This window comes from Oratosquilla oratoria, chromosome 4 (genome assembly GCF_046742065.1).
Source record: "Oratosquilla oratoria isolate Oo_2021 chromosome 4, ASM4674206v1, whole genome shotgun sequence".
Lineage (NCBI taxonomy): Eukaryota > Metazoa > Arthropoda > Malacostraca > Stomatopoda > Squillidae > Oratosquilla > Oratosquilla oratoria.
Window position 1 is genome coordinate 64,738,228 of NC_134780.1, and position 11,686 is coordinate 64,749,913.

At 39.9% G+C, this 11,686-nt stretch overlaps 1 pseudogene; it reads left to right on the forward strand.

Moving 5' to 3' along the window:
• Positions 1-668: 668 nt before the first annotated feature.
• LOC143024518 (uncharacterized) lies at positions 669-1,352 on the forward strand (annotated as a pseudogene).
• The last annotated feature ends 10,334 nt before the right edge of the window (positions 1,353-11,686 follow it).

Below are 11,686 nucleotides of genomic sequence, written 5' to 3' on the forward strand. Positions count from 1 at the left end.
ACTGTGGCATGGAGTGAGTTTCCCAAGTTTGCACGTTGGGATAGAGTAAAGAAGGAACAAAGTGACGAATCGGTACCTCAACACAGCATTTCTAGTATTTCATGTGTGGAACATATTCATTAACTATAGGATTCCCTTCGACATCCGAGGCAAGAAAGACAAGGACAATCATGGACAAAGTCAGAATATCCCCACGCCAAGTCAAACTGAAGAAAAGTGCAAGAAAAACTAAGGCTGCAGATTATCAGCCTGGGGGCTTTTGATGCATAGGCCTACATTAGGCCTATCCTGGCAATAAGGAGTTGGGTGGCGCCCAATGATACCCTCCCCTCTGAGGGATTAGTATTTTGTCTTTTAGAATACATCTGCATTCATTTATGTAATATAAAAGACAAAAGGGGACCAGGTGCCTATATCAACATGGATGACCTCACACACCTTCCCCATAAAAAAGTGACCTGAGGTGAACTGAATCACCTTCCTTGAAAATATGACCTCTTGGACATTATCAGGTGTAAGGAACAAATAGTAGTAGTATTGCTCTAAAAAAAAGTATTACTGTACTGTGCATAGTCGTCTGAACACCTGTGAAGTAAATCAAACAAATGAAGTTGTGACGTCATCACAAACTACCTCGTGTATCCCATCCTCCTCCCCTTCCCTCCCACTTTGTGGTAGTAGCAGGTGGCAAAGATGAGGGATTCATTGACGAATAATTTCTGTGCTACCCTGCCAAGAACAAAAGAGGAGACTATCATGGTGAAATGAACAGCGCCCTATTCATTCGCTGGCTGACATCACAGCTTTTGCCGACACTCGTTGAGCCATCGGTGGTGGTGCTTGACAACGCACCCTACCACAGTGAGATCATCGAGGAGACCCGTTGCCCCACCACTGCCACATGAAAAGCAGAGATCGTGAAATGGTTGGAGTGCCGCAGCCTACCATTCCCATCAAATGCTACGCGCCCTGAGTTGCTACTGATCTGCAAGGAGAACCGGCCCGAGACACGCTACACGGTTGACGAAATTATCCGATCATAGGGTCATGAGGTCATCCGTTTGCCACCAGCTCATCCAGAATTAAACGCCATCGAACAAGTCTGGGGCTGCATGAAGCAACACGTGCGTTCAACGTTGCAGCGGTTCACTCGAGCAGACCTGCAAGCGCGGCTCCAGGAGGCAAAGCTTATCGCAACCAAGGAGGTGTGGGCGGGTTCTGTGACAAGGTCCAGATCGTTCGAAGAAGAGTACTGGTCATCGGAAAACATACATGAAAATGTGGAACCCGTCATCATCACCATGGACAGCGATGACGAGGATGAACTGTTTATCCATAGTGGTATAGAATAAAATAAAATGCATGTCCAGTTATTATCATAATTTCCCTATCCATCATATGTATAAACTTGTTATTGAGATCCCTCTCCGGGTACATGGTATTCAATTATTATTATTACATTTTTTTAGAGAGAGAGAGAGAGAGGAGGGAGAAAATAGGGAGGAAGGAGGGAAGGGGAGGAGGATGGGATACATGAGGTAGTTTGTGATAACGTCACAACTTCACTTGTTCGATTTACTTCACGGGTGTCGGCTGCATTATAACGTCAAAAATTAGAGTAGGGTGTGAATTAAGCTGTGCTAATATATTATGCTGATGTGAATGGTTATTTCGGAAATATGAGTGAAAAACGATGGGTCAAAGCAGCTGAAATACTTAGTAGTTGCACGCGGAGAAGGCTTAAAATCTATACACAAAAAAAAAAAAATTGTGAGGTACACCGCATCACGGCACATTAGCTCAGTTGTTGCTGATAGGGGTTTTCTTGCAAGTAATTTATCGTATGGGTGAAAACATATGGCACAAAGAAGATGAATGGGTAAAGATTATGAAATATGTGTAAAGGAAACTAAATTTTCGTTAACATTTTTGCTTCAAAAGTTGTCAGGGCGTGTTAAATTAATTGTTGCTTCAAGGCCTTGAACCTTCGTGGATTTCTCTGGGAAGAAACTTGAGAATGTCTAAGTTGCATATATGTGGGACTGTTTCTAAGCCATCGGCTGAAAACAATAGAGGAGAAGTTGCCCTTTCAGCTCTCCTTGTGCTTAAAGGTGAAAGAAATAAAAGTGAAATTTTTGGGTTTGAAGATGGGCGGCAGGAGGATGACTATCTGACGTCTTTCTAGCGGGATTGGTGTTCTCTTAGCTAAATAAGATTAATTGGTGAGAATCAAAATTACCGTATATGGCCAAAAACAGTAAAGAGATGAAACCAAAATAATAAATCTTTATGAAAACTATTTAAGATAACATTCAAAACTACTTCTATATGAAAGTGTTATGCTACGTCGTTACCCTGTAGAAAATATCATTGTCTGTACCTTGATGTTTGCCAAATGATGTTGCAGCCACATGATTAAGCTGTTACCAACATGAAGTTTAAATTATTTTCAAACATCTTAAAGACATTCTTGTTATAAGGAATCGAAAGGAAGTGTTTCAGATGTCTAAAGATGATGAATTTTAAAACAAATAGTTTTGAATCGAACACTCGTTGGAATATAATTGAAAATGGAACAAAGATAACTCTTGCACAAATGGAAATTTATACTCTTCATCGCAGAGGAATTGGGGATAACTATGACTCCAAGGGAGTGGTTGCACATAGAATCTTTCCTCTACACTATTTTTAAGCAAAAAGTAGCAATGATCATTAACCGTCCAATTATCCCACAACATGTCTGATGCTGAAAGAGCTTTTATGTTGAAGATTTTGTTTAAAGTGTATTTTGAACAATATACTGGTAATGCTTACATAGAGAATGTAGATTCACATGTTAAAAATAATAGCAACTAGTAAGCGTAGTCTCTTTCAATGATGCAGCAATCCCTGGTTTTTAATATAATTAGCTGTTATGTAGCAAATAAACACAAAAAGTACCCTATTAAGAACACAAATCAAGTTCCTGAATGATGAATTCTTTCCAGAAATTCTGGCTGACTCGTGAACACTTCAGAGATTTCTCCATTTGAATAAAATTGTTTGGAGACTCAGTTTCAAGTATTTAAGGAATGATATATTATCTGTATCATCAATAGTATCAAACATTATCTAAATGAGATTTAATGAGTAATGGTGTATTTTTCATGGATCGTTTTGTTTGTCCTCTGTTGACTCCCAGGTCATTGGAGAGACTGCCAAGAAACTTTATGGTTAGTCCATATTAGCCTCCTTTCCCTTTTCAAGTTTTTGCTTTGCAAAAAGTTGGGCTGTCATTTTTTAAATAAGAAACATGTTCCCAAGGACTTTCTTGTGGGAATAGTTCTTACTTGCTGTCATTTCAGAACTACATTTTTCTTTCCTTTTTTATCATTTAGCCCACGAGTTTCTTTTCGTTGACACTGAATGGAATTGTTTTGACCCTAACTAGAGCATAACTTCTAAAATATTCCATGGGCACGTGCGGGTTGAGTATGATGACTTTTAACTAAATTTTAATTCTGTATTCGTCATATTACATATATTTCTATTACCATCATAGCAGATGATGATACAAATGTGAGTGATTGATTCGGTTTAACGTCACAAACTCCTCCACCAGCAGGCTAAGACGGTGCCCCTTACAAAGAACTTTGTAGCTTGGAATTTAATGAACCATACCCTTGGTCCAACTTCGTCGGTGGCAGGGTTCGAACACCCGTTACTGTCTTGACGCTCTCACCCGCTCGGCCAGGGTGTTTACTCGTACAAAAGTAATGGTTTTATTTGATGTGAATCACAACTGCGGCCGAAGCCGTCGTCATTGTCCCAAGGTTACTGACAGCCCAAGCAGATGGAAGTCACAGTAGGCGATAGAATAGATTAAGTTCTCATTTAAGTATAACCCCGTTTGCTGGGCTCTCGTTCGTTTAGTTCTGGATTCGAATCCCGCACTTCTCTCCAGTTCTTAGCTCTGACTGTTACCTACCCCAACAGTTAAAGCACATTGGGCAAAGTTAGCAGCGTCAGCCGTAGATACGCGTCATCTGGGGTAGGGTCCTGGCCATTTTTTTTTTTTTTTTCTGTGTCAGTTTCCATCTGAATTCCGATGTGTTCATGGGTCTTTTGGTGATACGTCAACACGATTTTATTACGCTGATGGCCGGTCAATTTTTTTTTTCTACTTTAATTTGAAGAAAAAAAATCTGATCTACCTAAATTGTCTAATTATCTAATCTAACCCATCTATATACTGTAGTTTGGTAAGGGTTCAAATAACGTTCATAATTCAGTTTCGTGTTTTCATATCAAATGCAAGCAGATTCTCAATCTATTTAATTTATTTCAAATTTTGAAAGCTTATATTTTTTAATTCCTGTAGTTAGCCAGAGTGAGGAAAATGACAGTGGAAATTGGCAGTGTCAACGGAACCATCTGTTGAAAGAGACAGATGCGGAAATATGTTATACTTTTTTTTTCTTTTGTGACCTGTGATTTTTACAGGCCCTCACCCACGAGTATCAATCCCCTCTCCCTCTCTTTCTCTTTCTCACTCTCTCATTCTCACTCATTCGCACACGCGTGCACATACCCGCACACACGCTTACACCCGCACACACGTATGGACGCGCGCACATACACACACACACACACACACACACACACACACACACACACACACACACACACACACACACACACACACACACACACACACACACACACATGCACCAGCTCTACGGTACAGTGGTAGTTTTCGGCCACTAATTTAATTATCCGAGTTCGAGTCCCGCCTGAGTCAAAAAAAATCTCTGCGCTGTGAGCACTCTAACTCGTGGGCAATGAGTGTGTGTGTGTGTGATATGAACTCTGAACTCTCATCCAGGAAGGTAATCACGAGTCCAACATGTAATCCAGGACCAAAGTGAATAACACATACACAAAGTTGCATTAGTCACTGAGACAATCATTATTGATAAATCTAAGGGATTCGTTCAACGTTTGTAGAACAATTACCGTGTTGAGAGAATTCCTTGTAGAGCCAATTGCTGATGCATGGAGATACTGAATGACACGAAATCAAGCAACAGGCTATGAAGAAGTATTCCAGGTGATTTATTCCTAAAGATCTAATTATCACTTGGATTTCGTTCCATGGTCGGTGAAATGGCAAATGAACTTCAATATCTCTAAGTGAAGCGTGTTCAACGTAGGGCTACACAACCCCAAAAATAGATACATCTTAGATAACACGTTTTTAGAAAAATATGAGTACGAGAGGGACTTTGGAGTTCTGGTGAGTCCGGACCTTAAAACCAGGAAGCAGTGCATTAGCGCCAGAAATAAAGCTAACAGAACATTAGGTTTCATTACTAGGACGTTAATGAATAGAAGTGCAGAGGTAATTATTAAACTCTATCTAGCGATAGTTAGACCCATCCTTGACTATGCGGTACAGTTTTGGTCTCCGTCCTACAGAATAGACATCAATTCACTAGAATCAGTACAGAGAAGAATGACCAAAATGATACATGGACACGGAAATTTGCCTTACGAAGAGAGGCTTAGGCACCTAAACTTACACTTTCTGGAAATACGCAGACTGCGGGGTGATCTAATAGAAGTGTTCAAGTGGATCAAAGGTATAACAAGGGTGATGTAAACAAGGTCATCATAATAAAACAACAGGGCAGGACTCGCAATAATGGGTATAAACTGGACAAATTTAGATTTAAGAAGGAAATAGGCAAGAATTGGTTTACTAATAGGGTGGTCGATGAATGGAATAAACTTAGTAACCATGTAGTAAGCGCTGAAACTATCAGTTGTTTTAAAAAACGATTAGACAACTTTATGGATGGGGATGACAGGTGGTGATGGATACGGAGCTGCCTAGTGAAGGCTTTATGGTCTCTTGCAGTCTCCTTTATTCTTGTGTTCTTATGTATGTAGATATGTTTTATTATCTACATGTCCATCCGTAACAGTGTCTTTATATATATTTTTCTCTTTCATGCACTGTCCTTGTTTTCATATAAATATAAGATTTTATAAATGTTTTGGTAAAAGTTGCAGCCTAATTATTTGTATGTTTTCATTGTAAATCGTATTTTTATCTATATGAGAACTATTAATCTACCACAGTAAATAGATAATAGGTAAAAATGAAGTTTGCATAAAACACAGTCTATTAAGTTGTGGCGTCCACACCACAAACGACCGCTTTGCCACGCAGGCTAAAAGGTAATTGGCTACTGGAACAAGTCACCTCACCGATCTAAGCGACTATTGTTAGGGACGCCCCGGGATAGTAGCCCTTCAGGTCCCGAGGCGATCGTTGGTTGGCCAATCGGACTGTTGCGTGATCCCGGAGCACTATATAAGCCTGTCACTTATACAATGGGGGCACCTAGCCCTTGCAGCCAAACTCATCTGCCCCTTCCTAGTAGGTTCCCTGCTGTAACTACTGCAAAACACCCCATGCCTCTAAGAAACCCCCCGCAATACTATTCCTGTGAAACTCATTTACAACATGCCCTAATTATTAATCCACTTAAACTACAAACCACATTTTAATTAAAAGACAGTCCCTTAATCGGCAGAGGCCGCTGGGACTCGATACAAGCTTAAATAAATAAATAAAGATAGAATGGATTGAGGCATTCATTCCTTACCACCTTCGATCACTCGACCACGTAGTCTGGCTTAGTAGCGCTCGCTACAAAGTAATACAGTATACAGTATTCAGTAAAGCTTTACAATACCTTAAATAGTTTTGAATTCCCATTATCTAATATTATCTAAAATAACTTTATATTGCCAAAAACTGCCTAGAATTGCCTTGAATTACCTTAAATTACCTTAAATGTACTTAAGTTGCCTTCTCCTGCGTCCTATTGCCTTGAACTACCCCAATTTACTTTGAACTACCTTAAATTGTCTTACATTGCCTCATATTGTCTTATATTGCTTATGTTGCCTTACATTCCATTAAACTTCCTTAAACTGCCTTAAATTTACTTATATTGCCTTGAAACACCTTATATTTCCTATTTATTTATATTTATTTATATTTTTTATTTCAAACCTTATTATTTCCTTATAGTTTTCTGGACTTGTTTTCTTTTCCTTTCATTTCCTTTAATATATTTTATTTTCTTAGTTTCTTTAGATTTCCTTAATTCTCGTAAATTCTGATAGCACTGGTTTTATATTTTTACATTTCCATGTAATTCTTTGTCTAATGCTGTTGACTTTTACTTTATTTTCTCTTATTTCTTTGTCATATTATCATTATGTCCTAATATTTCCTCATATTTCCTAATATTTTCCTTATATTTCTTGATATATATCTTATAATTTTCCTATGTTTCCTAATACTTCCTTGTGATTTTTATATTTCATATAGAAATATAATGAAACATAAATAAGAATTAAAAAAATATAAGAAATATACGGGAAAAAATATAAAGAAATCTATCAATATACCAAGTGTTTGTCCCTTACCAGAGAGGTGGCCAAACATGATTTTTCATTCATAATTTTGAAATTTTGTTTGAAGTGTATTTTGAACAATATACTGGTAATGCTTATATAGAGAATGTAGATTCACATGTTAAAGATGATAACAACCATCGCACCCACCCACCATCTTTTCTTCCCTCTCATCTTAGCTCCTCATGGATGACGGACCATCTCTGTATCCCGCCCATTACCCTGGGTCAGAAGCAATCTAATTTCCTTTTGTTTGTTCATATTTCTTATATTTTTCGACTTTTCTTCATATTTCCTTTTCTTTCTCGTTTCATTTTCTTTCCTCTTTCTTTTATTCCTTTCCATTTCCTTTCAACTTCTTACATATAGTTGAATTTCGTTGTTTCCCTTATTGCCTTATATTTCTTATATTTTTTATTCCTATTTTCATCATATTCCCTTGTATTTACCTATGTTTGACTATAATTACGTTACCCTTAAATTACCTTAGATTACCTTAATTGTCTTAAATTGCCTAGGAATGCCTTTATTGACATAAATTGCTTTACATTTTTTATATTGCCTTAGATTTACTTTTTTTTCTGTAATCAAACAATGCCAGAAAACTGCATAAAATTGCTTTCAATTCCCCAAACTGCCTTAAACTCCCTTAAATTGTCTTATATTGTCTTATTTTGCCTTATATTGCCTTACATTGCCTTTAATTACATTAAATTACTTAAATTTCCTTATCTTGCCTCGTCTGGGGTTTTGGCTGCATGTTATTGTGGCAAAGTAGCATGCAGTTGATACTTTAGGGTCTATATGGGGCGCCTCTACGGACCAGAGCTACACATCATTTTGTCTATGATAGAGGAAAACTCTGTTCATAGAGAAATTATGACACTTTTATACTACAACTATCCCTCCGTTATGCTGTCCCCCAACCCCTTGTTACTGTCCTGTACCATTTCTCTGAATATTCATTTCCTTTTTTCGCCTAACCTTGTGGTGGGGGAAGAGAATGCTACCACCAAGTCTTTCTACTTGAGTTGTAAAAGGCGACAAAAAACGGCATAAGAGGGTCTGGGAGTTTTCCAATCAGTACTCTAAGGTTTGGGTCTTTTGATGTGCGTGGATGTGGTACAGATGAGAGCAAAAGGGAAGAGATAGGCAGTATGTTTGTGAGAAGAAAGATGGATGTGCTGGCTTTGAGTGAAACTAAAATGAAGGGAAAGGGCAACTGTGAGTTTGGGAGTGTAGCTGGGAGGTACTCAGGAGTGAGGAGGGGACGAGGGAGAGAAGGGGTGGCTATAATAGTAAGTGAAGAGATAAGTAAGCGGGTAGTGGAGTAGAAGGAGGTTTCATCAAGGTTTATGTGGATGAAGGTGAAGCTGGGAAGGGAGATGTGGGTTTTTGTATGTATGGGCCTGGTAGTGAGAAGAGCGCAGAAGAAAGGGAGGCTTTTTGGGTAGATATAAATGAGTGCATAGAGGGACTAGGGAGAAATGTCAATGTAGTTGTATTGGGAGACCTTAATGCTAGGGTAGGAAATGAACCAATAGATGGAGTGATTAGGAAGTATGGATTCCAGGTAAAAATTGTAGTGCAGAATTGATGGTGGAGATGTGTCTCGAAAGAGAGTTGATGATAGCAAATACAGTGTTTAGGAAGAAAGTCAAGCATAAGTACACATAGGAGAGGGTGGTGGATGGAAGGTCAGCAGATAGAGTGTTAATGGACTGTATAGTGGTGACCAGGAGTATGGTAGGAAGAGTTAAGAATATACATGTTCTAAGGGGAGAGGGTGGGGGAATATCAGATCATTTTCTGGTGGAAGGTAAATTGAGAGTGGAGAATAGATGGAGAAAGAGGAAAAGTGCAGAAGGTAGGGAGGTACTTAGAGTGAACTGCTTAAATGAGAAAAAAAAAGGAGAATTACTATGAGAAGAAGCTGAAAGACGAGTGGGAGGGAGTAAAGGATAGAGTAGAACTAGGAGTGGAGGAGGAATGGGGATGGTTCAAGGAGGGAGTCAAAAGGTGTGCAAAGATGGTGTGTGGAACAAGGAGGGCGGGAGGAAATAGAAGGAAGGGTAGTGAGTGGTGGGATGAGGAAGCAAAGAAGGGTGTAGAAGAGAAGAAGCAGGCATTCACAGATTGGCTACAAATTAGGACGAGGGAATCGTATGAGAGATACAAAGTAAAGAGAAGGGAAGTTAAGCATAAGATAAAGGAAGTAAAGAGGAGAGCAGATGTGAAATGGGGTAAGAGTATGACAGAAAATTTTGAAAGTAATAAAAAGATGTTCTGGAAGGAAATTAAAAGAGCAAGAGGAGGCGAATCAACTAGAGAAGAAAAGGTAAAAGGTGCAAATGGAGAGATGATAATGGAAGAGAAGGCAGTTAAAGGAAGGTGGGCAGAGTATTTTAGGGAGTTGCTGAACGTGAAGGAGGATAGGGAGGGAAAGGTAGTTGCAGTGGGAAGCGCTAAGAAAATGAGAGTGATGAGTGAGGAAAATGGAGAAATCGGGAAGGATGAAGTGAAAGCAGTTGTTTAAACAATGAGAGCACGTAAGACACTTGGGTTGGATGGATGCCGTGCAGAATATTTGGAGAAAGGAGGTACAGTTATGGTGGACTGGCTGGTGAGGTTATATAATATCTTTTTAAGAGAGGGTTGAGTGCTGGAGGACTGGAGGAGTGCCTATATAGTTCCGCTTTACAAGGGAAAGGGGGACAAGTGTGAGTGTAGTAGTTTCAGAGGGATCAGCTTGTTGAGTATAGTTGGGAAGGCTTATGGGAGGATCTTGATTGAGAGGATTAGGAGAGGAACAGAGGGAGTAATTGGTGAGGAACAGTGTGGGTTTAGGACAGGAAGGTGTTGTGTAGATCAGATTTTTGTGGAAAGACAGATATGTGAGAAAGTTATAGGAAAAGGTAAGGATGTTTTTTAGGGCTTTTATGGATCTGGAAAAGGTTTACGACAGGGTAGAGATGAAGGCACTGTCGGAGGTACTGCAGATATATGGGATAGGAGGGAAGCTATTTAGAGCAGTCAAGAGTTTTTACTAGAGTAGTAGAGCTTGTGTTAGGATTAGAAATGGAGAGAGTGAATGGTTTGAGGTAAAGGTGGGACTTCGTCAGGGGTGTGTTATGTCGCCCTGGCTGTTCAATCTTTACATGGATGGGGTGGTGTGAGAGTTACATGCAATGGTAGTGGATCAGGGATTGGAGATGATTAAAGAAAATGGAGCAAAGTGGGAGGTGAGCCAGTTGTTTGCTGACGACACTGCGCTTGTAGCAGGATCAGAGGAAGGATTGAGGAAGTTAGTGACAGAGTTTGAGAAGGTGTGTGAAAGAACGAAGCTAAAGATAAATGTGGGCAAAAGTAAGGTGATGAGATGTATAAGGGGAGAGAACGACAGCAGGCTGAATGTGAGCATTAAGGGTGAGAGACTGGAGGAAGTGGATAGTCTTGGATTCTTGGGTGCGAATGCGGCAGGAAAGGGAGGAGTGGAAGTGGAGGTAGAATGTAGATTGAGAGAAGCGAGTAAATGCCTTGGTGGATTAAAAGTGTAATGAGAAATAGACATCTGGGAATGGATGCTAAGAGGAGGTTATATGAAGGAATGATTGTGCCAACAGCACTGTATGGGGCAGAAATGTGGAACATTAGAGAGGAAGAGAGAAGGAGTTTAAATGTGTTTGAGATGAAATGTCTGAGAAGTATGATAGGGGTTACTAGGCTAGATAGAATGAAAAATGAGGAGGTGAGGAGAAGAACAGGGGTGGAGAGGGAGCTGAGAGATAGGGTTGATGAAAGAGTATTAGGATGGTTTGGACACATAGAAAGAATGAGTGAAGGAAGATTATTAAAAGAAGTGTGGAAGGCAGAGGTGGAAGGAGTGAATATGAGGGGGCGTCCTAGGATGAGATGGATGGATGGGGTGAAAGGGGTATCACAAAAGAGAGGAATGTCTGTGGAGGAAATACGGGAGAGGACAGAGGATAGGGGTGAATGGAGAGGGGTTGTGTATAGATGATGCTATGAGGCATGAGGGGAGTAAGTGGGGGATGGGGGGTGAGGAAGTATGTATGAGAAAAAATCTGACGCAGCCCGAAGGGATTTCTCCCCGTCTTCTCCTTTTCTGCATGAGGGGACGGAGAGCGGGGGCGCCGAATTTATGAAGCGGCCTTGCTGTGGATGTGCTGTGTCTCGCGACACTGCTTCTGAC